Here is a 27,573-nt window from a genome sequence, read left to right on the forward strand (position 1 = left end):
CACACAATAAATTGTCTCAAACTTTCCACCTCATCAAGGGAACAAAGGCTGTTCATGGCAGGACTCAACTTTAGGAAAACAAAAACAAACACGGACCATGTCAGAAGTAGCGCCTTGCATGCATTTTTATATTATTCAGGATAAAGGGAACTGAACTAGAATGTGTGGTTCTGCTCTGCTCTGCTCTGCTCTGCTCTGTTCTATTCTATTCTGTTCCATTCTATTCTGTTCTGTTCTATTCTGTTCTGTTCTATTCTATTCTATTCTATTCTGTTCTATTCTGTTCTGTTCTAGAATGTGTTCGGAACATGGCCTCTTGCTGGGAGGTGCCCTGGGAAGAGCTTGCACCGCGGATCGGGCCTGTTTAGCATCAAGCGCTGAACGGCCAAACAGCTTCGCTCTGTAAAGTCAGCCTCTGAAGGGAGTGTGTGAGAGGCTCGAGGGTCCCTGCCACGTGACTCACACAGGGGAGTCCCTGGCTTGGTTGCTTGTCCTTATTTGAGCTGTGCTGTAAAAGTCCATTTTCACTCACAGCGTGCTCATAGCAGGTCCTGGTGAGCTTGCTCATCCCCAGAGAGCTGTCCGGGTTGGGCAGGTCCCTGTGGGGCCCCTGCCCCCGTCCCTACAGCCCCCTGCCCTACCCCTGCAGCCCCCCTGCCCTACCCCTGCAGCCCCCCTGCCCCCGCCCCTGCAGCCCCCTGCCCCTGTCCCTACAGCCCCCCTGCCCTACCCCTGCAGCCCCCCTGCCCCCATCCCTACAGCCCCCTGCCCCTGTCCCTACAGCCCCCCTGCCCTACCCCTGCAACCCCCCGTCCCCGTCCCTACAGCCCCCCTGCCCTACCCCTGCAGCCCCCCTGCCCCTGCCCCTGCAGCCCCCTGCCCCCATCCCTACAGCCGCCTGCCCTACCCCTGCAGCCCCCCTGCCCCCGCCCCTACAGCCCCCTGCCCCTACAGCCCCCCTGCCCTACCCCTACAGCCCCCCTGCCCTACCCCTGCAGCCCCCCTGCCCTACCCCTGCAGCCCCCCTGCCCCCACCCCTGCAGCCCCCCTGCCCCCGCCCCTGCAGCCCTCCTGCCCCCGCCCCTGCAGCCCCCTGCCCCTGTCCCTACAGCCCCCCTGCCCCCACCCCTGCAGCCCCCTGCCCCCGCCCTGCAGCCCCCCTGCCCCCACCCCTGCAGCCCCCTGTCCCCGTCCCTATAGCCCCCTGCCCCCATCCCTACAGCCCCCCTGCCCCCGTCCCTACAGCCCCCCTGCCCCTGTCCCTACAGCCCCCTGCCCCCATCCCTACAGCCCCCTGCCCTACCCCTGCAGCCCCCCTGCCCCCACCCCTACAGCCCCCTGCCCCCGTCCCTACAGCCCCCCTGCCCTACCCCTGCAGCCCCCCTGCCCTACCCCTGCAGCCCCCCTGCCCCGTCCCTACAGCCCCCTGCCCCTGTCCCTACAGCCCCCCTGCCCCCATCCCTGCAGCCCCCCTGCCCCGTCCCTACAGCCCCCTGCCCCTGTCCCTACAGCCCCCCGCCCTACCCCTGCAGCCCCCCTGCCCTACCCCTGCAGCCCCCCCTGCCCCGTCCCTACAGCCCCCTGCCCCTGTCCCTACAGCCCCCCTGCCCCCATCCCTGCAGCCCCCCTGCCCTACCCCTGCAGCCCCCTGCCCCCATCCCTGCAGCCCCCCTGTCCCCATCCCTACAGCCCCCTGCCCCCCTGTCCCCATCCCTACAGCCCCCTGCCCCCGTCCCTACAGCCCCCTGCCCCTGTCCCTACAGCCCCCCTGCCCCTGTCCCTACAGCCCCCCTGCCCTACCCCTGCAGCCCCCCTGCCCCGTCCCTACAGCCCCCCTGTCCTACCCCTGCAGCCCCCTGCCCCCATCCCAACAGCCCCCCTGCCCCCGTCCCTACAGCCCCCCTGTCCCCGTCCCTATAGCCCCCTGCCCCCATCCCTACAGCCCCCTGCCCCTGTCCCTACAGCCCCGCTGCCCTACCCCTGCAGCCCCCCTGCCCCGTCCCTACAGCCCCCCTGTCCTACCCCTGCAGCCCCCTGCCCCCGTCCCTACAGCCCCCCTGCCCCCGTCCCTACAGCCCCCCTGCCCCCGTCCCTACAGCCCCCCTGCCCCCGCCCCTGCAGCCCCCCTGCCCCCACCCCTGCAGCCCTCCTGCCCGACAGTCAGGCCTTGTATGGCAGCGCTCCGTGCCTCTGGAAGCGGTTCCGCGGCAGCGTTCCAGCCTGCGCACATGGAACCCATCGCCTGCCGTGAGCAGGGAGCTTCTGCCAGCGTGGCAGAGAGGGCTAAAAATAGCTGGCTGCCGCGGCCGGCTTTCGGCCACTGCGAGAGGTGGGAGCCGTCTGAGGGGCTTCGCGGGGGACGTAGAAGCTGTCACTGAAGCCCCACCCCGAGCCAGAGATGTGGCACCAGCACTCGCCTCTCAGGGCCACGTCCTTTCGCAGTCTCCCTGACCGCGAGGCTCGTGGCTCCTGGGGCCAGGAGCCCTCACCTTTCCCGCCAGGGGCTTCAACGTGGGCAGAGAGAACAGGAAACGTATCAGTAGCCAGAGCAGCCGCTCTGAGACCACCCTCGGTTCTCAGCCCACTGCGGTCCCTTTGGAACGCATCTAGGGTACCTGGCTTAGGTGGGGAGACGGCTGTGAGTGCCTTCAAGGGCTGAGCAGTTGCTTACGGGTGGGTAAGCTCAGAGCGGGAGTGAGGCGGCGGGCACTGCTGTGGCCTGAGTTTAGTAGAAAGGCCAAGTACTTGTCTTCGAGGTGACCCTGTCCCGGGGGCCTGCTGTGTGACTGCACCCAGCTTTGCAGCTTTGGCCTGGGGATGGATCCTTGGCATAAGGATGGTTAAATGAGACACACACAGAAAGGCCGTGCGGCTGGCACGGTCTGCGGTTCTCATTGTCTGAGCCAAGCCCAGGAGCAGCTGAAGTTGTTCCAAGGCCCGACTGTGTTAGGCAAGGCTGTTTGCTCAATAAGGAGCGGCAGAGTGCCTGACCAGCGCAGGGGACAGTTCTGGGTGCACCCGTGTGGACAAGAGTAGATCAAAGCTGAGAAGCCTTCAGAGAGCAGAGGCCGAGGAGAGAAACTTCTAGAAGTGAAGCTGTGGGTCAGGTTGCTACGGGAAAATTGTTACCTCGGGTCTTTGTCTCGTGGAAGAAGAATTTCCAAGCAGACGGCAACGAGATTTAAAAGCATTTGTTAGCATCAAGAGCTCCAGCCAGAGCAGCGCGGAGGGGGCCCCCATGAGAGAACCCCAGAGGGACTGGTGGCAGTGGGCTTGTTATGCACAATTTTGAAGGGAAAAAAATCATGACAACCCGATGGGCATTCAGTTCCCAGGCGCAGACAAGCCCACCAAAAGGCCTGGTGTACAGTTCTCCGTCCATCTGGCCTGCTAAGGGTGGTGGGTGACCTGTTTTCTGGATGAGCTGTGAGCTCAGGAGGCGCTCCCTTGCCATTCTCACAGTAAAGCTGGAGATCCCGACGGAAGGCGGGCGGCCTGTGTTCTTGCTAAAGATAGCGCTTTAGCGAAGGAGGCAAATATTTTACAGCCCAAATTCCACTGGGATCTCCCGACCACCTATTAACCCACCTGATGCCCCACAAGGTCTCTTCCCCAACCGACCGTGGGGATTTGGCCTCTCCTGGCCGTCATAACGTCTACTATACCAAGCCCGGGCAGCTATAGGAACAAGCAGACGGCGCTAGCACACGTGGGTGTGAGTTTCAACGTCCAGGACGACGGACGCTGCCGTGGGCTCTGCTGTCCTGCTGAGCTCCGCCCCCACGAGAATGCACACATTGGCCTGGGCGTGGCCTGGAAGCCGACGGCAAACTGTAGCTGCAGAGTGAGTGACGGGGCTTTGATACGGAGACTACGCTGTCCAGCAACTCTTTCCAAGCCAGCATTCAGAAAATGAAAACCGTTGGCCTTTGACTGTTTTTTTAAGATTTATTTTAGTTATTTGAAAGAGTTACAGAGAGAGAGGTCTTTCATCCGCTGGTTCACTCCCCAGATGGCTGCAATGGCCGGAGCTGCGCTGATCTGAAGCCAGGAGCCAGGAGCTTCTTCCAGGTCTCCCACGTGGGTGCAGGGGCCCAAGGACTTGGGCCATCTTCTGCTGCTTTCCCAGGCCACAGCAGAGAGCTGGATTGGAAGTGGAGCAGCCGGGACTCGAACTGGTGCCCATAGGGGATGCCAGTGCTTCAGACCAGGGCTTTAACCCACTGCGCCACAGCGCTGGCCCCAGGCCTTTGCATTTATAGACAGAGGTACAGGCTTGTAAATTCAAGATAACAGCCCTTCCAGAGTGGTGTGTCTAGCACGGCGGGCGTCATGGTGCTGCACAGATGAAGGGAGCAGACTCGACGTGGGGACCAGGGGTGTCCGCTTCCAAGGAGGAGGCAGAGGCAGGGGCCCAGGTGTCTGGTTACTCCCAGTGTTTATTATCAACGGCGACGTGATCAGTTAATCCTGAAAAAGGTGCAGTTTTGTGCAAATGTTAGCAGAGATCACAGTGGGTTCCTGTCTTTGCGCAAGAAAGATTTCAGGCTGAGACAGAGCAGCAAGAGGCAAAGGAGCAGGTTTAGCGGGGCAGGGCGCCCATCAGAACGGACGGGACAGAGTCAGCGCCTGGTCGCTCAGACTGGAGGAAGCAAGGCCACGTGGTTAAATGGGGAGAGCACACCGGCAGCCCAGGCCGGCCGCTCAGCCGAGAGCTGTGCTCAGCACGCGGGCTTTGTCAGGCTGGGGCTAAGGGAAGGGGGGGAGGTCCAGGTTTCTCTTTCCCTTCCTCCTGCCCCTCTAGGACAAGTGAAGTTAGGGAAGTTCCTCCCGGGGGTCAGCACTCCCTGCTGTCAGACTGGCCGGGCGCAGGAGCCTCCCCAGGGCGCCTGCCTTGGAGGAAGGAGGGCATGGTTTTATCAGGAGCGCCCGGTTATCGGGCCAGGGAACCCACGTGGTGCTGAGGAGAGGGGATTGTCCCGTGGGCTCCCCTGGGGGGAGGCTGAGACCACCTGGAGAGTTGTCAGGCTCCGGGCAGGGGCTCCTCGGGCCCCTCTCTCACGTGGGGGCTGATTTCTAGCTTCCTACCTAACGTTAACAGGGTTTTGTGATGGAGGAGTTTAAACAGTGGGGCAGGGAACGGGGGCAGTTTCAGTGTTTACAGGAAGGACTTGTTTGCTTGGCAGCTGGGAGTGAGAGAACAAGCCCAGTGTGGAGGGGTGGACCACGCCGTGGTCTCTGAAACCTAGGCCTTTCACAATGTTCAGGCCACGAGTGGTCCCCGGCCCCTAAGGAGGTGAGCGTGAGGAAGAGTAGGAAGGGGCAGAGCCCGTTTCAGTGCGCCCGGCGGCACCACCTGAGCCCACAGCAGCAGGGTCGGCTCCGTCCAGGGCATCGTGGCCTGGACATGCATGTGTTTGACAGCCCCACAGAAGGGCAGCGTCAGGGAACGTGAACTTGGTTACGGCTGACCCTTCCTGAGAGGGCGGGGCTGGGGCTGGACTGGTAGCCAGAGCGTGGTTCCTCCCGGGCCCTGCTTGCGCTGCAACAGGGTCTAAGACAGCAAAGGGGGAGGGGCGGTCAGAGATTCAGGCAAGCAGATGACGCGACTGCTCCAGGACGGCAGGAAATGCTGCTGTCCACCATGCAGCGCGCTGCCGGGTTCACGGCCAGTGGGGCAGGGAGGCTGAGCAGTCGGCCGAGACGATGAAGCTGCACTCAGGCACTGGGGATGGAAAGCGGTGGACGGCTGAAGAGACAGCAGGACCAGGAGAGGCCCCGGTGGTGTGTGAGAGGAGAGACGGCCCGATCAAGGCTTCCGGCCTCCGCTTTATGTACCTGGATGCACGGTGGAACATTCCTGGAATGGGAACAAGTGTGTAGTAAGTTACAGAACGACCAAGAAGGGGCCGGCACCGTGGCGCAGTAGGCTAATCCTCCACCTGTGGTGCCGGCATCCCATGTGGGCGCCGGTTCTAGTCCCGGCTGCTCCTCTTCCTATCCAGCTCTCTGCTGTGGCCTGGGAAAGCAGTGGAAGATGGTGCAAGTCCTTGGGCCCCTGTACCCACATGGGAAACCAAGAAGAGGCACCTGGCTCCTGGCTTTGGATCGGCGCAGCTCCAGCCATTGCAGCCACTGGGGAGTGAACCAGCGGGTGGAAGACCTCTCTCTCTGTCTCTCCCTCTTACTGTCTGTAACTCTACCTCTCAAATAAATAAATAAAATCTTTTATTAAAAAAAAGAATGGCTGAGACAATGGCTGAAGCCTGGTTCTGAGACTCTGCAGGGGCCCGGAGCCGATCAGCAAGCAGCGAGAGCCGCCCGTCTGGAGGAGGGAGGGGCTCCGGTGAGAGAGATTTGGGGAGAATCCCTGGATGGCTGAAGCCCAGATGCAAATGTTGTGCAGAAGGAAGGAGCAAGAGCTGCCCCGGGGGCATCAGCACTCGGAGAGACCCAGGGGCTCACAGGGGAGGGGAGAGGAGTGGACGAGGGGTGGGGGAGGAGGGAGTTACAGGCAGAGTTTGGCTGGTGGTTAGCACTCAGCGACAATGACACCGTGACTGGGTCTCTGGTTCCTGGTGATGAGTGGCGGGGGAATAGCCCTTCCGTTCTGCAGGCTGTCTTTCCACTCCGCGGCTTCCTTCCGTTGCTGGGCTGGCGCGTCCTAGCGTGATATAATCCCATGCGTCTGTTTCTGCTTTTGTTGCCTGGTCTTTGGGGTCTTATCCAACAATCGTTGCCCACACCCACGTCTCAAGCATTTCGCATTTTCCTGGAGCCGTTCCTTGGTTTCTGGTCCTACACTCAGGCTTTCGATCCACTCTGGGTTGATTTCTGTGCGTGGTAAGGGCACGAGTCATTCTTCCGCATATAGCTGTCCAGCTCCGCATGTAGAAGAGGCTGTCTTAGCGCCAAGATGTGTTTTAGAAAACTTTGTGAAAAACCGGTTGGCTGCTAACGGTGTGGATTTATTTCTGGATTCTCTGTTCTGTTCCACGGGTGTGTGTGTGTCTGTTTTCACGCCAGTGGCATGCCATCTTCTTGACTACACAGCCTTGTAGCGTGTCTAGAGATCTGGGGTGGTGATGTCCCCAGCTTTGTTCTTTCTGCTCGAGATGTCTTTGGCTCTTTGGAGTCTTTTGTGGTTCCATCTGAACCTTGGTAGCGATCACTGAATCAGTCTTCAGTTTCCTTCATCTGTGTATTAAACTTTGTATAGTAGATGGTATTCACTGTTGAGTAACTTTATCTCTAGGCTATTTGGAACTATCCTGAACAGGATTGATTTCTTTCTCAGTGAGTTCATTTTTGGTGTAGAAAGTCTCCATTAGGCCGGCGCCGCGGCTCAATGGGCTAATCCTCCGCCTTGCGGCGCCGGCACACCAGGTTCTAGTCCCGGTTGCCCCTCTTCCAGGCCAGCTCTCTGCTGTGGCCAGGGAGTGCAGTGGAGGATGGCCCAAGTGCTTGAGCCCTGCACCCCATGGGAGACCAGGAGAAGCACCTGGCTCCTGCCATCAGATCAGCGCGGTGCGCCGGCCGCAGCACGCCGGCCGCGGCGGCCATTGGAGGGTGAACCAACAGTAAAGGAAGACCTTTCTCTCTGTCTCTCTCTCTCACTGTCCACTCTGCCTGTCAAAAAAAAAAAAAAAAAAAAAGTCTCCATTGACTTTGCTACGTTGATCTTGTATCCTGCAATGTTTTCTGAACTCATTTATAAGTTCCAACCGTCTTTGGATAGAATCTTTACATTTTCCACACAGAATCAGTGCTTGCAAGCATGGATGTGGTTATTTCATGCTCCTTCCTCTTTGGATACAGTTTATTTCATTTACTTGCCTAATTTCTTTAGCTAAGATGTCCAAGACTATGCTGAATAAGAGTGGCGGTTGTGGGGGTCAGCGCCGTGGAGTAGCAGATAAAGCCACCGCCTGCAGTGCCGGCATCCCATATGGACGCTGGTTTGAGACCCGGCTGCTCCACTTCCGATCCAGCTCTCTGCTGTGGCCTGGGAAAGCAGTAGAAGATGGCCCAAGTCCTTGGGCCCCAGCACCCATGTGGGAGACTCAGAGGAAGCTCCTGGCACCTGGCTTCAGATCAGGCAGCTCCGGCCATTGTGGCCAATTGGGGAGTGAACCAGTGGATGGAAAAGCCTCTCTCTCTCTCTCTCTTTCTGCCTCTCCTTTTCTCCCTGTGTAACTCTGACTTTCAAAGTAAATAAATAAATTTTTTAAAAACTGGTGGTTGTGGACGTCCTTGTCTCAATCCAGATCTTGAGGAAAATACTTTCAGCCTTCCACAGTTCACTGTGCTGCTGACTGTGCTTTGTAATACGCAGCCTTTACTGTTGAGGCAGATTCCTTCTGCACTCGCTCCATTGAGGGGTTTTTAATTATTTTTAAACAATTTTATTATTTTTTTATCATGTAGGGAAGTTCAGTTTCAATGAATTCTTTTTCCCGGCCTATTGAGATGGTCGTATGGTTTTTGCCTTTCGTTCTGTTGCGATGTGTTTATTGATTTGTTCACGTGTGTTCACCTCGCCTTGCACCACAGGAGTCAATCCCACTTGCACGCGGGGAATCACGCTCTGAGGGGCAGTCAGATTCAATCTGCCAGTATTTTGTTGCGGATTTTTGGTCTGTGTTCACGAGGGGTGTTGGTGCGTGCTGTCCTTTCGTTGTGTTGTCGTCTGGTTGTTACCATCTTTGGCTCTCACGGTAAGGCCTGTGGAATGGGCCTGGGAGAGACCTCCCTTTCCATGTTTGGCAACAGTTTGAGAAGAATTGGTGCTAGTTATTTACAAGTTTGGCAAAAATTCAGCAACGAATCCGTCCAGATCTTCTGTTTTTGTTGTTGTTGGAGACTTAATTTTGTTACTGTCGATAAGTTCAGGCACTCTGTGCCTTCACGGTTTAATGTTGGTAGGTTGTATATGTCCAGGAATTCCCTCATTTCCCAGGTTTTCTGACTTGTTGGCATATTGTCCATTTCTGCGATGCAATTGTGATGTCTCTTTTCAACTCTGGTTTTACTTGTTTGGGTCTTCTGTCTTTTTCTTGGTTAGTCCAGGTAAAGGCTTGTTGATTTTTTTTTTTAATTTTATTTGAAAGGCAGTTCAGAGAGAGATGGGGAGAGAGAGAGAGAGAGAGAGAGAGAGCGAGAGAGCGCTTCTATCTGCTAGTTCAACCCCTAGATTGCCACAATAGCCACCGCTGGGCCAGGTCAAAGCGGAAGCTTCTTCCAGGCCCCCCATGTGAGTGGCAGAGTTCCAAGCACTGGAGTCATTTTCCGCTGCTTTCCCAGGCACATTTGCAGGAAGCCGGATCAGAAATGGAGCAGCCTGGCCTTGACCTGGTGCCCACACTGGACGTTGGCATTGCAGGTGGTGGCTTAAGCTGTTATGCCACAGTGCTGCCCCAGGCTTGTTGATTTTTATCTTTTTTTAAACTTTTATTTAATAAATATAAATTCCAAAGTACAGCTTTTGGATTACAGTGACTTCCCCCCCCCATAACTTCCCTCCCACCCACAAACCTGCCATCTCCCGTTCCCCCTCCCATCCCATTCACATCAAGATTCATTTTCAATTATCTTTATATACAGAAGATCAATTTAGTATATACTAAGTAAAGATTTCAACAGTTTGCACCCACACAGAAACACAAAGTGTAAAGTACTGTTTGAGTATTAGTTATAGCATTAATTCACATTGTACAACACATTAAGGACAGAGATCCTACATGGGGAGTAAGTGCACAGTGACTCCTGCTGTTGACTTAACAAATTGACACTCTTGTTTATGGTGTCAGTAATCACCCTAGGCTCTTGTCATGAGTTGCCAAGGCTATGGAAGCCTTTTGAGTTCACCGACTCTGATCTTATTTAGACAAGGCCATGGTCAAAGTGGAAGTTCTCTCCTCCCTTCAGAGAAAGGTACCTCCTTCTTTGATGGCCTGTTCTTTCCACTGCGATCTCACTCACAGACATCTTTCACTTAGGTTTTGTTTTTTTTTTTTTTTTTTTTTTTTTTTTTTTTTTGCCACAGTGTCTGGGCTTTCAAAGGGATTGCATAAAGAAGACTAGTGTCTGCTAATACTAATTGATAGAATTAAAAAGGAAGAGAACGATCCAACATGGGAAGTGGGATACACAGCAGACTTGTAGAATGGCAGATGTCTTAAACAGCACTCTGGCCTCAGAATCAGCCCTTAAGGCATTCAGATCCGGCTAAAAAGCCCATGAGAGTATTTCAGGCATGGATTTTTATCTTTTTTAAAATGACAAGTCTTTGTTTTGTTGGTTTTTGGTAATTTTTTAGTCATTATTTCATTTATTTCTCCTCTGTTATTTGTTATTTCTTTCCTTTTGCTCATTTTGAGCTTGGTGTGTGCTTGCTTTTGTGGTTCCTTCAGTTGCGTTATTAGCTTGTTTGCTTGATATCATTCTAATTTCTGATGTAGGCACTTCCTGTCATAAGCCTCCGTGTTAGTATTGATTTTCCTGTATCTCATTGGTTTTGGTATGTGTATTTTCATTTTTATTTATTTCAAAAATATTTTAGTTTTTTTTTTTATATCTTTGTAAACTTCTTGTTCATTCCAGGGCATGTGGTTCAGTTCCCACATGTCTGTGCAATTTCTAAAGTTGCTCTTGTTACTGATTTCTAGTTTTATCTCATGTGGTTGGAGAAAATACATGGTACAACTTCCACATTTTCAGGTTTGTTGAGACCCGTGCTGTGGCCTGGCGTGTGGTCTCTCCTGGAGAGTCTTCCATGTGCTGTTGGGAAGAATGTGTATCCTGCAGCTGTTGGATGGAATGTTTTGTAAATGTCTATTAAGCCCATTTTGCCTATAATATACTTTAATTCCAATATTTCTTTGTTGATTTTTTATGATAAAAGTGCCGTGTTGAAATAACCAACTACTACTGTATTGATGTGTTTCACTCTCTTTTCATCTGACACTGTTTGCTTTATATAATTGAGTTTATTGATGTTGGGTGTGTGTATATTTTATAATAACTAGATCCTCTCATTGAATTGGCAACTTAATTATCATATAGCAACATTCTTTGTCTATTTTTACATTTTTGACTTAAAGTCTTTTTTTATCTGACACAACAGCTTGTTTGGATTCTGTTTGTGTGGAATGTCTGTCCTTCACTTTGGTCGATCTGTGTGTGTACCAGTGAGTCGAGTGTAGGTAGGGTCGTGGGCCTACTTTTTCTATCCATTCAGCCAATTCATATCTTTTAATCTGGGAACTTAATCTATTTATAATCAAGGTTATTACTGAAATGCAAAGACTCCTTTCATTTTGTTAATTAGTTTTCTTGGTGTTTTGTGCGCTGTGTTCCTTTCCATTTATTTGTTGCTAACCTGTGTGGTGCTGTGGTTTTCTGTATTGACTCTTCTCTTTTTCATTTCTGCTGTACTGGTAGGTTTGACACGTTCATGTAGTTTTGTGTTGGTAATTATCTTCCTTTTACTTCTAAATGGAGGACTTTGTTAAATATATTTTTTGCAAGGCCCAGTCTGGTAGGGTTTAATTTCCTATTTTTGCTTTTCTTAGACTTTATTTCTCCTTCATACCCAGGGGATAGTTTTGCTGGGTATACTATTCTCAGCTGGAAGCATTTTTCTATAACAATGTCACCCTGTTCTCTCCTGGCCTACAGGGTTTCTGATAGGAAAAATGCCATCTGTTAGCCTAGTGAGAGAAACGTGAGTTGGTGCTTCTTTTTTTTTTTTTTTTTTGCTGTTTCTAGAAATCTCTCCTTGTCTTCAATTTTTGACAGTTTGACCATTTGCCTCAAAGGGGACATTTATATCTCAAATCTATTTGGAGTCCTTTGAAATTTTCTTTATTATTTTGAAAATTCAGTCTACTCATAAACTACTCATAGCAGGATGACCCTGAGACGAAATTATTTTTCGGAATACTGGCTTTGGCTTACCTGGGATCACAGAACACAACGCGCTGCTCTGGAGTCTGTGAGGTCGTTTAGAGGATGGTGTTTGCAAACTCCCACAGGATTTCACCATTCTTCCAAAGGCCTCTCTTAATCCCGTTATGAGTCACTGATAAAGTCGCCTGTTCACTTTTTCCTTTTGAGTTATAACTGGTCTACCAGATTCTGTGACTCCAGCCTTCCTGCAAAACCCTATTTCCGATGCTACATGAAAACCCCACATCTGCTGGAAGAGCCTGCAGTTTATCCTCTCTGTACTCTGTCGAGGCTGGGAACTGACCAGATCACGCAAACAAGAGAGCAGGGCTCGGTGGACACGTGTGGCCGACGCAGCGGCGCTGGTCAGCGGGTGGAGCGCTGGGGCCGCCCTGGCAGGTGGTCATTTCTTCAGCGACTCTTTTCTAGCCAGAAGCAAGTTTTTCCAAGCCATGAAATCCCGTTGCTGAGGTCACGCTGATGCTGGCAACTGACGCTGAAATGGAGAAACCAGGTTTCTTTGTGGAAACGGCCAGGAGAGATCCCACCACGTAACGACGGCCCTGGGTGTGTGAGTGGACAGGAGAAGCGTGGCATCTACAGGCAATGGACTGTAACTCAGCCTTAACAAGGCTGACCACGTGGCAACACGGATCAATTTTTTATTTTTATTTATTTTTTTAAAGATCTATTTTATTTATTTGAAAGAGTTACATTGAGAGGTAGAGACAGAGTGATCTGTTGGTTCACTCCCCAGATGGCCACAATGGCTGGAGCTGTGCTGATCTGGAGCCAGGAGCCAGGAGCTTCCCCTGGGTCCCGAATGTGGGTGCAGGGGCCCAAGGACTTGCACCATCTTCCACTGCTTTCCCAGGCCACAGCAGAGAGCTGGATCGGAAGAGGAACAGCCGGGACTAGAACTGGTGCACATATGGGATGCCAGTGCTTCAGGCCAGGGCTTTGACCCTGTGCGCCACAGCGCTGGTCCCAGGATTAATCTTTTAGGGAAGTGAAATGAGCCAGCCACAAAAGGGCAAATACGGCACGGCTCCTCTCAGAGTCTGCACTTACGGTAGTCAAACTGACAGAGACAGAAAGCAAAGTGGGGTTTCCTGGGGCTGGGGTGAGGGGCGGAGAGGGAGGAGGTGTCTGATGGAGGTGGAGTTTCCATCTGGGGAGATGGATGGAGGTGGTAGTTCACAGCGATGGGTGTGCTGAATGCCACTGGACTGTGAGCTCAGGGTTAAAGGCTATGTTTTATGTTACATGTATTTAACACGCTGGGATCATGTGTGTGTGTGTGTGAGAGAGGGGGGGGACCTGTGCAATGAGGAAGCACTTGTGTGTGTGCACATATGTGTGTGTGTGTGCTTGTGACCTGTGCAATGAGTAACCACTTGGTGTGCGTGTGCACATGTGTGTGTGTGTGTGAGAGAGAGAGACCTGTGCAATGAGGAAGCACTTGTGTGTGTGCACGTGTGTGCATGCATGTGCACGTGTGTGTGTGTGTGTGCGCGTGCTGTAACCTGTGGCAGTGAGGAGCCCTTCATGGTGAATGCCAGCACAGAGGGCTCTGTTGACGGGGTGGGGGCCGGCAAGGGCCTCCCGGTGATCCAGGCTATATTCAAGCATTGCCTTTTGAGAACCCATTGTGAGCAGAACTATGAAAAGGACACTGGGATGGGTGCTAACCTCACTGGGATGGGTGCTAGCCTAGTGGTCAGAATACGCAGGTGCCGCATCGGAACCCCAGGTGCCAGTCCCTGCCCTGGCTCCTGACTCAGCTTCCTGCGACGCAGAGCCTGGGGCAGGGGTGCCTCTGGTGACCGGGTTCCTGCCACCCACTTGGGAGACCTGGATGGTGTTCCTGGCTCCCGGCCTTGACCCTGGTCCAGGCTCCACCGCTGTGGACATTTGGGGAGTGGAGCAGTGGATGGCAGCTCTCTCTCTGTTCCCCCACTCCCACCTCCATCTCCCTCTCTCCATCATGGCCATCGTCCATGAACTTTCCGAGGTCCCCGTGTGTGGCAGGAAGGAGCCACTGCCGTGGGCCATCCTCGGCTGTTTTTCCCAGGTGCGTTTGCAGGAAGCTGGATTGGAAGTGGAGCAGCTGGGACTTGAACCTGTGCTCCGCCTGGAATGCCTGTGTTGCAGGAAGAGACCTGCTACGCCACAACACCAGCCCTCATTTTTAAATTTTAAATCATGACTATCTGCCTGTGATATTCTAGAGCACATATCCTCATTATCAAAAGGTGTTACAAACATTGGCGTGAAGCTTGAAGCGACGTGCACTTGTTCTGGGATGTCTTCGGCTGAAGCGGGAGGGGTCTCACTGCACGCGGCGTTTGAAGGATTTCTCAAGTCTGGGGACTTTGTCCTTGAGAATCCAGACCGTACAGCTCGCTGTTCTGAAGGGCGTGTGCATCGTACCGGGTTCAATTTTAACCGCAAGTAGGTCTGCCAGGGCTGTGGTGCTGGGGGCTCCGACAGCACCACAAGTGTGACGGCTGAGACCAAAGGCAACGTCTGGGGCCCGTGGAGGCCTCCGCGTATGGATCAGCCATGGATCACCCCAGGAAAAGCCTTTGTTGCCGTGAACGTGGGGAGCTCTGTGGTCCAGCTTGGCTTCGGGGTTGGCAGTGCCGTATGTGTGGTCTCACCGAGTCCTTGCAGCAGTCCCACAGAGCGGGGCCCGGGGGTGAGGCGGGAACAGCGAGCCCACTGCAGAGCGAGGAGGTCGAGCTCTGGGACTTGAGCGGCTCAGGGCACGCAGTGGGTGAGCGCCGGGTGCCGGTCGCTCCTGCCTTGGGCCCTCACTGCTGCCTCCCAGGGTCCGCATTAGCAGGAAGCTGGCGTCAGGAAGTGGAGCTGGATACCAAAGCAGGCCCTGTCTCGTGGGTCCTGGGTTGCCCCTGCTGCGCTAAATGTGCACCCCAAACCTATCTTCTGTTTCACTTTTCCGTGAACTTTCGGAGTACTGTCCGCCACGGCTCTGCAGCGTGCGTCTGTTGTTTTCACAGCACAAGTTCATGAGCTGAAGCTAAACCGTCACTCACCAGAAGGCAGAGACAAGAGCAAACACTCCGTTCGTTGTGTGGCCGGGAAACCGAGGAAGGCCAGGGCTGTGTCCAGAGGCAGAGAAGCCAGGCCTGGTCGTGAGGCTCTCCTCGTATTTCCACGTCGGAAGCGCTTCGCTCAGTGGGAGACGTGGGGCACAGAGCTGCCCTTGGGACGGCTGCCCTGCCCACAGACCTCACTTCCCTCTTTGGCAGCAGCCGCGTGGGAGCGTGGTTGGCACGGGGCAGCATCTGTTCTTCATCAGGGCGCTCGGCCAGCTCTTTCTGACCGGCCGTGGCCTTGCTGGGAAGCGCAGGGCGGAGGCGAGAGCAGTTAGCGGGTCAGCAAGCGCTCACGGTGTCCAAAGGAACCGACTCAGTGGCCCAAAGGGCTGGGTTTTTTTTCTTTTTTTGGTCTGCATTGCAGAACTCTGCCCCAATTCCAGACTGTCCCACATTTCTAACAGTGCTGTGGACAGAAACTTAGAAGGCACGATTTTCATGGCTACACGTGGCGGGAGAGTGAAGGGACCTCGACCGAGGAGGCCGAGCCTGTAACAACACCGCTTTAGAGGAGTAAGGAGAAATACTTTCCTTGGCTGCACTCACTCCAGGTCCCACAAATGCATCCGAAGCAGGATCCAGGACCGGTACCCAGCAGCCGCGCGGTGGAGGTCCCGGCATTGGCAAGGCCACAGCTGAACAGGCTCCCACCCGAGCCGGGCGAGCACAGGTGTTTGTAGGCATAGGGCGTCCAGGTGGCAGCCTGATTAGATCACCGGAAGGAATCGCCGTGTTTTTAGGGGCCCTCTGGGGACAGTGGAGGATGTGCAGGAGGTCGTGGCCGGGAGGATGGTGGGAGGAGGCGGTGCTGGCGAAGGGGAGATGTGGGGAAGGTGCCCGCTGGTCCCTGTGTACCTGGGGAACCTCCTTGCGGGAGAAAGCTCGCGGCTGCTGTCTTTATGCTTCCGGGGCAGAAGGGCGCAAAGGAGGAGCTGGGCTCAGTTCTCCCTCCCGCACGCATTCGCGAGCAAACTGGACGAACCTCGGGGAGCAAGCTTGCTCAGCCACGTGACCTTGATGTCCACCAGGAGCACCGACCTGGGAAGTGTTCCACGGCAGAGAAGAGAGCCTGGACAGGCCGTGAGGAATGAGGAGCCTCTGTCGCCAGAAGGCTCCAGGTGTCTACTGGGGAGTTCCCTGGGGACCTAAGACCTAAGTTGCTGCAATGTCTCTCACGTGTAAGGAATGTACTGTGACGCTTGAGTACTGGAAAGGTTGGAAAGTCACGATTTGGATTCCGCAGGCTCACACGTGGAAACCACTCAGGCTTGGGCCGCTCCCGGGCTCTGTGTTCTAACTGGAATGACCCGAGGGCGGGCGCTGGGGGAAGAGTTCCCAGGGCGGATTCCTGGTGAGTTTGCTCTCCAGTGTTCCCTGCGTGGTGGCCTCTGCCCTCTTGGGCTACTTTCAAATCAAATTTGCTTGTGTGCACTTTCTCTGCATTGAGCTTGAACTTCTGAATTTCTACCGTGCTCTGGGCGTTGTTATAGACAATGTGACTGTTTCTTTCTTTTTCTATTTATTTTTAACAGACATGCAAATTATGTGCATTGATGGGGTAACGTGATTCTGCATACATGTACTGACTGAATAACGTCCAATTGTGGCAAACATCTCTCTCTCTTCAAACGTGGAACATCGCTCCATGATTAAAATACCCAAATTTTCTCCTCTAGTCTTTTTGAGGGAACTACGCAATTCATTATCATTTTCTGTAGTCAGCTACTGTGCAATACAACACCAGAACTCCTTCTCCTGTGTGACTGTATCTTAGTTCCTAGCACTCAGCATTTCCCCTTCCCTCCCCTCCGCTCTCTCCAGCTCCGGGAGCCACCGTTCTGCCACTGACTCCTGTGAGAATCTGCACACTTCGTGTGAGTGGGCTCATGTGATCCTTGTCTTCCTGTGCTTGGCCCACGTCACTCACAGTAAGGGTTTCATCCCCTGCGTGGCTGGGTGGTATTCCAGTGCACACCTGTGCCCCGTTTCCTTTATCCAGTCATTGGTGGATGAACACGTGGGTGGTTTCCACGGCCACGGCAGATGGATACACACACAGCAGAGGGGTGGCTGTAGCCTACGGCATTTCTATTTTTAGTTTTCTGAGGAACGTCTGCACCGTCTCCTACAGTGGCTGTGCTAATTTATGCCTCGCTCCATGTCCTCGACAGCACTGGTTTGGCTGTTTGGCGAGAGCCGGTCTAACTAGAGTGAGCTGACAGCTCACTGTGCTTTGGATGTGCGTTTCCCTGGTTATTAGATGTGTTGAGTGTCTTTACATGCACTGTGGGTATTTGAGTGATGTCTAGGTCTACTGTCCACGTTAACATTGGACTTACTCTTTTAGTTCCTTATGTATTCTGGTTACTAATCCCTTGTCAGATGTCTAACTTGTAATTATTTTCTACCATCCTGCAGATCGTCTCTTCACTCTGTCGCTTTGCTTTTCAGAAGTTTTTTTGTTTGTTTGTTTGTTTGTTTGTTTGTTTTTAGTTTGGTTAAATCCCACTTGTCTAGTTTTGCTTTTGTTTCCTATGCGTTGGGGATCTGCTCCAAAAAATCCTTGCCATTAAAATGTTCCACAGTGTCTCTCCTAAGTCTTCTTCCGGAAGTCTCCACGTTCCGGGTCTTACCTTTAGGTCTTGAATTATTTTAAAGTTGAGATGGATCCGGTTTTATCCCTCTGCATGTGCACGTGCAGTTTCCCCAGGACCATGATTGAAAAGACTGACCTTTTTCCAGTGCACGTTCTTAGCACTTTGTCAAACGTCAGTGGGCAGGGCTGGCGCTGCGGCGTAGCGGGCTGTCCTCACCTGCAGCTCCAGCTTCTCATATGGGCGCTGTTGGTGTCCTGGCTGCTCCTCACCTGAGCCAGCGCTTGCCTTTGGCCTGGGGAAGCAGTGGAGGACGGTTCAAGTGCTTTGGCCCCAGACCTACGTGAGAGACCCAGAAGAAGCTCCGGGCTTCGGATTGTCTCAGCTCCGGCCGTTGCGGCCAGAGGTTATTCCGAACCAGCAGATGGAAGACCTTTCTCTCTCCCTTTGTCTGTAACTCCACCTCTCAAATAAAGAAATAAATATTTTTCAAAAGAGCGTTCACTTACACAAATCAGTTGTCTGGACATCCAGGCGTTCACTCACAAGGTGTCTGTTTTGCTCTGTGGGTCTGTGTGTACCTTTGTATACCAATACCGTGCTGTTTTAATTACTGTAGTTTATAATAGATTTCTAGGTCTCGTAATGAAATGCCTCCTGCTTTGTTCTCTTTGCCCAAGATGCTTTGGCTATTTGTGGTCTTTTGTTTTGCCACACAATGATTTTTTTTCAAGTTCTGTGAAAGCGTCATTGCTATTTTGGTAGGGACTGCACTGACTGTGGACCACCTGGAGTGGGGTAGACGCGTTCGAAGACACGGGCTCTCCCCTTCTGGGAACGCTGGGCATCTGTCCCTTTCTTCCTGTCCTCTTCAACGTCTTTCACCAATGTTATAGTTTCTGTTGTGCAGATATTTCAAGTCTTGGGTTAAGTCGATTCCTTGGCGGTTTATTTTTGTGGCTATTAGAGATGGGTTCGCTTTGTGATTTCTTTCCAGAGAATTCCCTGTTGGTATTCAGAACACTATTGATTTTCGTACCTTGACTTTGTATCCTGCAACTTTGCTGAAGTATTATTTAATTCCAGTGTTCTGGAGGGTTTGGGGTTTCCTGCATGCAAGGTCCTGCCATCTGCAAGCAGTGACCACTGGACTTCCTCATCTCCACTTTGAATGCCCTGCATTTATTTCTCTGGCTGGGGTTTCAAGTACTACGCTGAGTGAAAGTGGGCATTTTTGTATTGTTCCAGTGCTTAGCGAAAAAGCCTTCAAACACTCTCCATCTACTATGATTTCAGCTGCTGGTTTGTTTATATGTGAGCTTTATTCTGTGGAACGTTCCTTCTGTGTCCAGTTTTTTCGGAGTTTGCACCATTAAGGGAGGTTGTACTTTGTCACACGCCCTTTCTGCCTCTGGAGATGGTCACGTGGCTTCACGCCACGGATGCAGATTGCGTGCTTGCTGAGTTGTGTGTGCTGAGTCCCTGCACCCCAGCATGAACCCCCTGGATCGTGGCAGATGATTCCTTTAATGTGTCGTTGGGCTTGGTTTGCTTGTATTTTGTTGAGGATTTTTCATTGTATTTACCAAGGATATTAGCCTGTAGCTTCCTTTTAGGGTTGTGTCTTTGTTTTTTGTATCAAAGTAGATAAAATGACAAATCCAATGCAAAATTAGTAGAAGAAAAGCAGTAATAAAACTCAGAAATAAATTAAATAGGAACTAAAAAAGTATAAAAAATGAATGAAGTTAAGGGTTAGTTATTTGAAAAGATAAACAAAAGTTAGCCAGACTCAGAAAAAAAAAAAAAAAAAACCAGAAGATTCAATAAATGCGAAGGGAGACAGCACAACTGGTATGACGAAAATATGAAGAACTGCCAGAGGTCTTTGTGAACACGGCTGCAAGTTTGATAACCTAGAAGAAACGGACAAATTCCTGGAAACGTGTGCATTACCAAGATTGAATCCTGAAGAAGCAGAAGCCCAAACAAATCATTAATCAGAGTTGAGGCTGAAAAAACTCCCCTCAAAGAAAAGCCAAGGACCAAATGACTTCACTGGTGAACGACCCCAAACATTTAAATGAGAGTTAACTCCAACTCCTCTTCAATTGTTCCGAAAAGGAGGAAGAGGAATTCTTCATTTAAAGCTTCTCTTTTCAAGTAGCTCGTGTTTATTCGAGTGGAAGCGCAACAGAGATTGCAAGCTGCGGGGAAAGTCCTGTCTCTCCTGCTCTGGAAACACCAACCCTGCTCCTCAAGGCCCCTTGCGGTCGGCCAGCTGACCGCGCCCTTTCCAATCGCGCGGGCAAGAACGGGATGCCCAGGCCTCAGCGCTGCCCTCTGGGTTTTCCTACCTCTGGCCTCCTGTGTGCAGGAGCTGATGAAGTGGAAGCAGCCGGGGGCCCTGAATGGCAGCCTGGAGGAGGCCAGAGCTTCCAGCCCAGGGCCTTGTACGGGCAGAAGCAAAGCTTTTATGATGCTGAGACACCAACCACGGGGATGGGGATTCATTCCTGACATTGTTCAGCCTCCTGTGGGACTGGTGACAAAGAGTCTCTGAGCTCCTCAAGCAGCTCACGGGAAATGAGCTAGGACACAGGGCTGCATGGATGTCGGATGTCGAAACATTTGGCAACAAAGTAGCCTTACCTTTTGATTTCATTTTCACAAGCTTTCTGTGCTAAGAGGAAGTGTGTGTTAATCGGGGCAGCACAGCAGGACAGAGGGTGTGCGAGGGACGTGTGCGTTGGTGTGTCTGTGTTTTCTAAAGGGTGTGGAAGGACTGTATTCACAAGAGAAGCTGTGTGAACAAACAGCTGGAGGAATGAAGTCTTGCAGGGCGCGGCGGAGGGGATGGGGGGTGGGGGAGAAGCAGCCCCCCAGAGGGAGCAGCCGAGCTGAGGGGGCTCGGGGACAGGTGTGTGTGTGTGTGTGTGTGTGTGTGTGTGTGGTGGGGGCCCCGGAGCGAGCACCCTGAGCTCCTCAGATCCCCCCAGACACCCCACTGCATCCCGAGACCCCTCTTCTTCCTTACTGGCTCAGCGACTTCAGCTTGAGACACGCGGCCGTTTCCCGAGTGGTTCGTGTATCTGGAGCTTGGCAGGGTTACGTCGCTGGGAGCAGAGACAAAGAACGTCCATTCCCGAATCCCGAATTCTGCTGTTCTCCAGCTCCAGGCGGTGACCTCTGAGCTGAGTTGCGCCCCCTTTCAGCTCCACCCTGAAGGTGGCACCGCAGAGCCGAAGCATCTCGACGCCGTGACTCTTGCTAGCAAGCCCAGACCTGAGTTCTGACGGCAGCAGCGGCCGCCTCTCCTACCCAAACCTGGGCTCCCTCGGGGTCTAATCAAACGCTTTCCCGCGTCAGAGCCGTTCCAGCTGTGCCCGCTCCTGCCTGCATCCCCAGGGCAGCCAATGTCTTATGTCAAGGTCGGTTACCTGGGGCTCATTTCTGATTTTTCTGTTATAAACATTTTGCTTACAAATGACAGAAAGCATGAAGCAACCGGGGAATTTTCTGGACAATGACTGAACGGCCTGTGGGATTCGAGGACTCCCAGCTGGTCTTTGTCTTCCTCTCGCAATGGGTGTGCGTCTGCTTTACTTTGCGCATGCTTGCTGGACCACAGTAGATTCATGCACTGGGACCCAGTGGCACGAATTCTATTCAAGGAACCAAACCAGCAGAAAGGCCAGCTTCAGAGTAAGGGGAGACGGGGAAAGAAAGGAGAGAGGAGAGACGGCAGCCGAGGTCTGAGGCAAGGTCTGAGGCGTGCATCAGAGAGGAAAAGGGGCCGGCGCCGATGCCGGCCACAGAGGCCGAGCACCAAGCCCAGCCCGGCACTGCCTTGCCCTGCACGTGACAAGCAGTGGACGGCACGTGGGTTAATGGCTTTGGAGCCAGATGGGCTCCTGTTCTGAGAGCAGACGTGTCCTCGGATCTCTGCAACCTTGGGCACCTTACCTACCTTCCTAAGGGGGTGGGTGGGTTTCGAAAGTGCAAAGCCTACAAGACATTTGCTCAAGTGCTCAGAATGGAGCAAGCCTCTGGCTACTCAGATATGCTGACTGCAGCGCAGTTTAGAATCCATCTCCGTCCATTTATCCTTGACAAGGTGTCTACTGTTTAACTGTACCTGTCCCCACAGGGGCCATTTTCTCTTACTTTAACTCCAGGGAGTGGACAGAGTGGGGGCGTAGCCAGTGGGTTTGCTCCTAGACTCCTGTATGTGAGCACGCAGTGGGATTCCCTGGTCCCCATGCGTACCCCACCTGTGTTCCTGGCAGTGGGCCTAGAAGAGGGAGGAGTGCCCCTTCCCGTGGGGGTGGTGAGACGCCGCCTCTCGTCTTCGCTCTCTCCACGGTGAGCACGGGGCCCATGTTCTTGACGGTGTTGCCAAGGAGCTGCGGTGGGTTGCTCAGTGTGGCCCCAGGTGACTGCGTGGAGCAGTCTTGTTGGATTAAGCTCCCAAGATCTCGGTGGTGCGGCCACTGCCACACAACCTGGCCCGCCGTCCCAGCCTGCCCCACCAGCACACCTCCTGGGGAACGGGGATGATATGACAGCAGACCCCTCACCCTCACGTTCCTAGGAAGTGCAGTCATTGACAAATCTCTCTCTGCCACATTGTGTCACCTGCTGCCAGTCTTGGGGCAGAGGGGAGAAGGTAGCAGACGTCTCTCTTTCCCCAGCACCTGGAACAGTGTCTAGTGCCCAGTGAGCACGAGTACAGGCCCCTGAGCCCTCTAGATGGTAGTTATTCCCTGATCATACGACAGAACGAGACCCAGCACCCTGTAGCTTACATCATCATTTTCTTATTTAAATTCTTCCAAGGTCATGGACATTATGACCACAGGATACATCTGACTGACTTGATACATATAAGTAAATCTTTAAAAATTAACTTTTTAATAAAAAGATTTATTTATGTATTTGAAAGTCAGAGTTACACAGAGAAGGAGAGGCAGAGAGAGAGAGAGAGAGGTCTTCCATTCACTGGTTCACTCCCCAATTGACTGCAATGGCTGGAGCTGCACCGATCCGAAGCCAGGAGCCAGGAGCTTCTTCCAGGTCTCCCACACAGGTGCAGGGGCTCAAGGACTTGGGCCATCTCCTGCTGCTTTCCCAGGCCACAGCAGAGAGCTGGATGGGAAGTGGAGCAGCTGGGTCTCGAACCAGTGCCTATATGGGATGCTGGCACTGCAGGTGGTGGATTTACCCTCTATGCCACGGTGCCAGCCCCTCGATATATTTTTAGGTAAAAATATGTTTTTGACAGGCAGAGTGGACAGTGAGAGAGAGAGACAGAGAGAAAGGTCTTCCTTTTTCCATTGGTTCACCCCCCAGTGGCTGCTGCGGCCGGCGCACCATGCCGATCCAAAGGCAGGAGCCAGGTGCTTCTCCTGGTCTCCCCTGCGGGTGCAGGGCCCAAGCACTTGGGCCATCCTCCACTGCACTCCCTGGCCACAGCAGAGAGCTGGCCTGGAAGAGGGGCAACTGGGACAGAATCTGGCGCCCTGACTGGGACTAGAACCCGAGGTGCTGGCGCCGCAGGTGGAGGATTAGCCTAGTGAGCCGTGGCGCCGGTCTAGGTAAAAATATTGACCTTAAGTTGGTTAAGAGAAACCTATGCATATCATGGAGTTCTACGAAAAAGCAGAATAATGAAAGTATTTTTTTTTTCTTTTGAGAAAACTGTCACAGCACATGGGAGGATTAAACCACTTTGTTTATTGTGAACCCACACCGTGCAGCATGGAATACCCTGGCAGTCCTGGAAAGAGACATTGTCAGAAGCTTCAGAAAATGGCCATGAGAGCTTCCTTTGGCTACAAGCGACCCGGAGGCAGCGGGACCCCTTCCACGGCTCTCGTGTGCCAGCCCTGTGGGAAAGGGGCCCAGCCCCCCGTGCCTCAGTGGTCTCCTCTGTGAACAGGGCACACGGCCGTCTTGTGGGGCGCTGCGAGAATCCACCGAGTTAATAGGATAATATGTTAGCTACTTCTCCTCTGAAAAGTTGACTTAAAAGGTCCAATATCCCATCTCTTGCTGTAATATAGATTGACTTCCTGCGTTCTCATTACTTTCATTGCAATAAATTCTCACGTTTCACCCAACTGCACATTTGATACGATTCATTCAAATGCCCCGTCAGAGTGAAGCCCCTTCTGGCCCCCCTCCCACAAATCAGGAGTGAGAAAATCACCCGCTCAGTGGATGCGGCCGACTCGAAGCGACCTGGAGGGGAAGCCATTCTTCTAAACAAGGAGACGTGCCGAGTGCACAGCCCCAGAGGCTGGGGTGCCTTCCAGATGAGTCACGGCCGCGAGCGGGGCTGCTGGGCTGGCTGGGCTGCAGCTGACCAGTGTGGGCAGATGGAGAGCAGCTGCTGGCCCGTCCATCCCCGAGGCCTGGGAGACGAGGGGGAGAGAGGCCCCGCGAGGAGGCGGAGGGGACATGGAGAAGGGAGGAGGAGGGGTGGGGGGAGAAGGCGCGGGGAGAGGAGCGGCCGGCCAGGCAGACACCCGCGGACACGGGCGGCCTCCAAAGCCAGCCCGTAAACCGTGCTGCAGCCAGAGCCCTGGGCTTGCTCGGGGTATGTGTTTTGTTGCTGCATGGTTTCCATGGAAACCAGCTGACAATGTAAGACAGTTTTACTGCCTTCAGTGTCTTGGAGGACAGAGAGCACATGTGTGAGTGTGAGTGTGCATGTGAGTGTGTGTGTATGTGTGAGTGTGTGTGCGAGAGTGTGAATGTGCGTGTGTGTATGTGTGTGCGTGTGTATGAGTGTGTGCATGTGAGTGTGTGTGCATGTGTATGTGTGAGTGTGTGAGTGCTGTGCGAGTGTGTGTCTGTGTGAGTGTGTGCATGTGTGTATGTGTGAGTGTGCATGTATGTGTGCATGTGTGTGCATGTGAGTGTGTGTGAATGTGTGTGAGTGTGCTTGTGAGTATGTGTGCATGTGAATGTGTGTGAGTGTGCATGTGTGAATGTGTGTACGTGCGTGTGTGCGTGTGGAAACGCACGCTGTGGGTTGCAGGGAAACGCCTGCTCTCTCCCAGCTCAGTGCAGGAGACCAGTTTCCTGAAAGCTACAGACTTCACTCTCAGTGCAGTGTACATGTGTGTGCATGTGTGTGTGTGTACATGTGTGTGAGTGTGTGTGCATGTGTGTGAGTGTTGTGCGAGTGTGTGCAGTGTGTGAGTGTGTGTGAATGTGTGTGCATGCGTGTATGTGTGAATGTGAGTGTGTGTGCATGTGTGTGAGTGTGCATGTGGGAATGTGTGTACATGCGTGTGTGCGTGTGTAAACACACGCAGTGGGTTGCAGGGAAACGCCTGCCCTCTCCCAGCTCAGTGCAGGAGACCAGTTTCCTGAAAGCTGAAGACTTCACTCTCAGTGCAGTTCTGGCAAAGACAAGACTGACGTGTGCATCTGTCCTTGCTGTCCAACCGCTTAATACAAGGCAACCAGCAGTGTAGACTTGGCTTGGGAGTGGGCCTTTAGCCTCATGATCGGAGCACTGGCCAGGATCACCTCCCACACTGGCCAGGACAGCCACCTCCCACACTGGCCAGGATGGCCACTGGCCACCTCGCACCCTGGCCAGGACAGCCACTTCCCACGCTGGCCAGGATGGCCACCTCTCACACTGGCCGCTGGGACAGTCACCTCCCACCCTGGCCACGATGGCCACCTCCCACCGTGCGTGGCTGGATTTGGTGCCCAGCCGTGTTTCCTGGCTCCACGTCCTGCTACTGCAGACTCTGGGAGGCAGCGGTGATGGCCCAGGTGGCCGGGTCCCTGTCGCCCACGGGGGAGACCTGGGGTGCATTTCTGGTTCCTGGGCCTGACGTGGTTCAGCCCTGGTGTTGCAGGCATTTGGGGAGTGGATCAGAGAGGGGGCTCTCTGTCTGTCTGTCTCGTTGTTCTTCTGTCTCTAGGTCTATAAAAGAAAAATTAAAGAAAAAAGAGAGGTTAGCCAACCACGGCCTGTGGGCCACAGACCGTTTTTGTAGAATTCCCTAGGTTACGGATTTTTTTCTTTATTTGAAAACAGTTTGAAAAAGTTGAAAGGGAAGGAGGAAGAGACAGGGTCGTAACTCAGAAAGCCCCAAGTGTTTACTGTTGGTTCTTCGCGGCGAAGTCTGCTACCCTTGACTTGGGAAACGGTGCTTTAGCACGCGAAGCCGGGATTCACGAGAGCAGGTCCTGGTGATAACCACCTCTGTACGGGAAACGGTCTTGGGACTGCTTTGATCAGCCCAGGAGTGGGTGCATCTGCTCACTTAGAGCTAGGAGTTCATTTACTCACTTAATGCTAAGCTGTTACCCAGGAGAGAGGGGAAGGCGTAGCAGACGTGGGTGGGAAGCTCTCCCTGGCGGCACCACGGGGGAAGCGCGTGGTGTTCTGGTCTGTGTCCAGTTGGGGCAGCTCCCAGGGTCAGAGCTGGCGCTCATCCTTCCAACCTGGCAAAGGAGCCGAGCGGGGGTGCTGTGGAGGGGTGGGAGACGTTGGCCGGGTTCTGCTGAGACGCATAAAGGAGGCAGTCAGCAACAGTGGCCCTGAGCTGCTGCTGATGAGAGTCGTAGGGTAAGAAACAGCGAGCTCGCCTCTGGGCATTCGCAGGGGCGTCTCGAGAATTCTTGTATTCATCCTTGCCAGGGCCTTCTGAGGACCACGCTCGGGGGAGCAGGCAGACAGCTGCCAAGGGCCAGAGCCGTGGCCTGGGACCCACAGGTCCTTAGCCGTGGACTTCATTGCTTCTCAGCTGTAGAAAGGCTTTGGGTACAAATATGTGGGGCACAGACAGAATTGACAAGCAGGTCCTTAGCATACATTTTTAGCTCATTTTTCTTTAAAATCCACCACAGTAACCCCTAATCATCGAGTTGCTCTCTTTATTTCCATGGAGTCTGAAATGCGTGTCAGGCCAGCCTCAGCTCTCCGCCCTCCCTCAGCGATACCCCAGTTCTCACTCGTGCTGCTCATCCCTGGGTGCCCAGGTCAGATACTGAACAGGTCTTTTTTTTAAAAAAAAAAAAAAAGATTTATTTATTTACTTGAAAGTCAAAGTTACACAGAAAGGGAAGGAGAGGCAGAGAGAGAGAGAGAGAGAGAGAGAGAGAGAGAGGTCTTTCATCCGCTGGTTCACTCCCCAGAAGGCTGCAATGGCCAGAGCTGGGACGATCCAAAGCCAGGAGCCAGGAGCTTCTTCCAGGTCTCCCACGCAGGTGCAGGGGCCCAAGCACTTGTGTCATCCTCCACTGCTTTCCCAGGCCACAGCAGAGAGCTGGATCAGAAGTGGAGCAGCCATGACTCGAACCGGTGCCCATATAGGATGCCGGCACTGCAGGCGGCGGCTTTGCCTGCTACACCAAAGTTCTGTCCCCTGAATATGTCTTGATTGGACTCCACTTGGTGGTAAGATCTGTTCCTCAGTCCATGCGTTTTCTTCTGTAACTGCCTCAGGATGACCAGTGGTCCCTTGTACATACATGTGCAAAAGTACACATGTGCACTCAGCAGATGCACAGGCGATGCCGTCTCTCAGCTACATGGAGCCTTGCACAAGCAGGGAGGGTGGTGGTGAGTGGGGACAGCCGGGACTCTGTCTCTCCACACCCACCACCCCTTAAAGTTAGCTTGTGGAGTTTCTAATAAGAAGTCTCCTGTCAGTTCTCTTAAATGTTCTTAGGTTGGTAATGTGTCTGTGTAACAGCAAGATTTTTTTTCTTTTCTTTTTTAAAATTTGTTTCTTGAAAGGCAGAGTTATGGAGAGAGGAGAGAGAGAGAGAGAGAGAGAGAGAGATCTTGCATCTGGGGTTCACTCACCAAATGGCTGTGATGGCGGGGCTGGGCCAGGCTGAAGCCAGGAGCCAGGAACTCATTGGAGTCTCCC

The 27,573-nt window shown here is 53.3% G+C and overlaps 1 long non-coding RNA gene across 2 annotated transcripts in view; it reads left to right on the plus strand.

Annotated features, from left to right (window-relative positions):
• LOC138849142 (uncharacterized) overlaps nt 1-23,791 on the plus strand; it is a 29,609-nt gene extending 5,818 nt beyond the window's left edge. For both annotated transcript variants that reach the window (XR_016231333.1, XR_016231334.1), the window contains exon 2: nt 23,362-23,791. This is a non-coding gene — a long non-coding RNA (uncharacterized LOC138849142). The remainder of the gene's footprint in view (nt 1-23,361) is intronic.
• Nucleotides 23,792-27,573: the final 3,782 nt, after the last annotated feature.

Source organism: Oryctolagus cuniculus, chromosome 3 (assembly GCF_051225735.1).
Source record: "Oryctolagus cuniculus isolate XC-2025 breed Fujian yellow rabbit chromosome 3, ASM5122573v1, whole genome shotgun sequence".
Lineage (NCBI taxonomy): Eukaryota > Metazoa > Chordata > Mammalia > Lagomorpha > Leporidae > Oryctolagus > Oryctolagus cuniculus.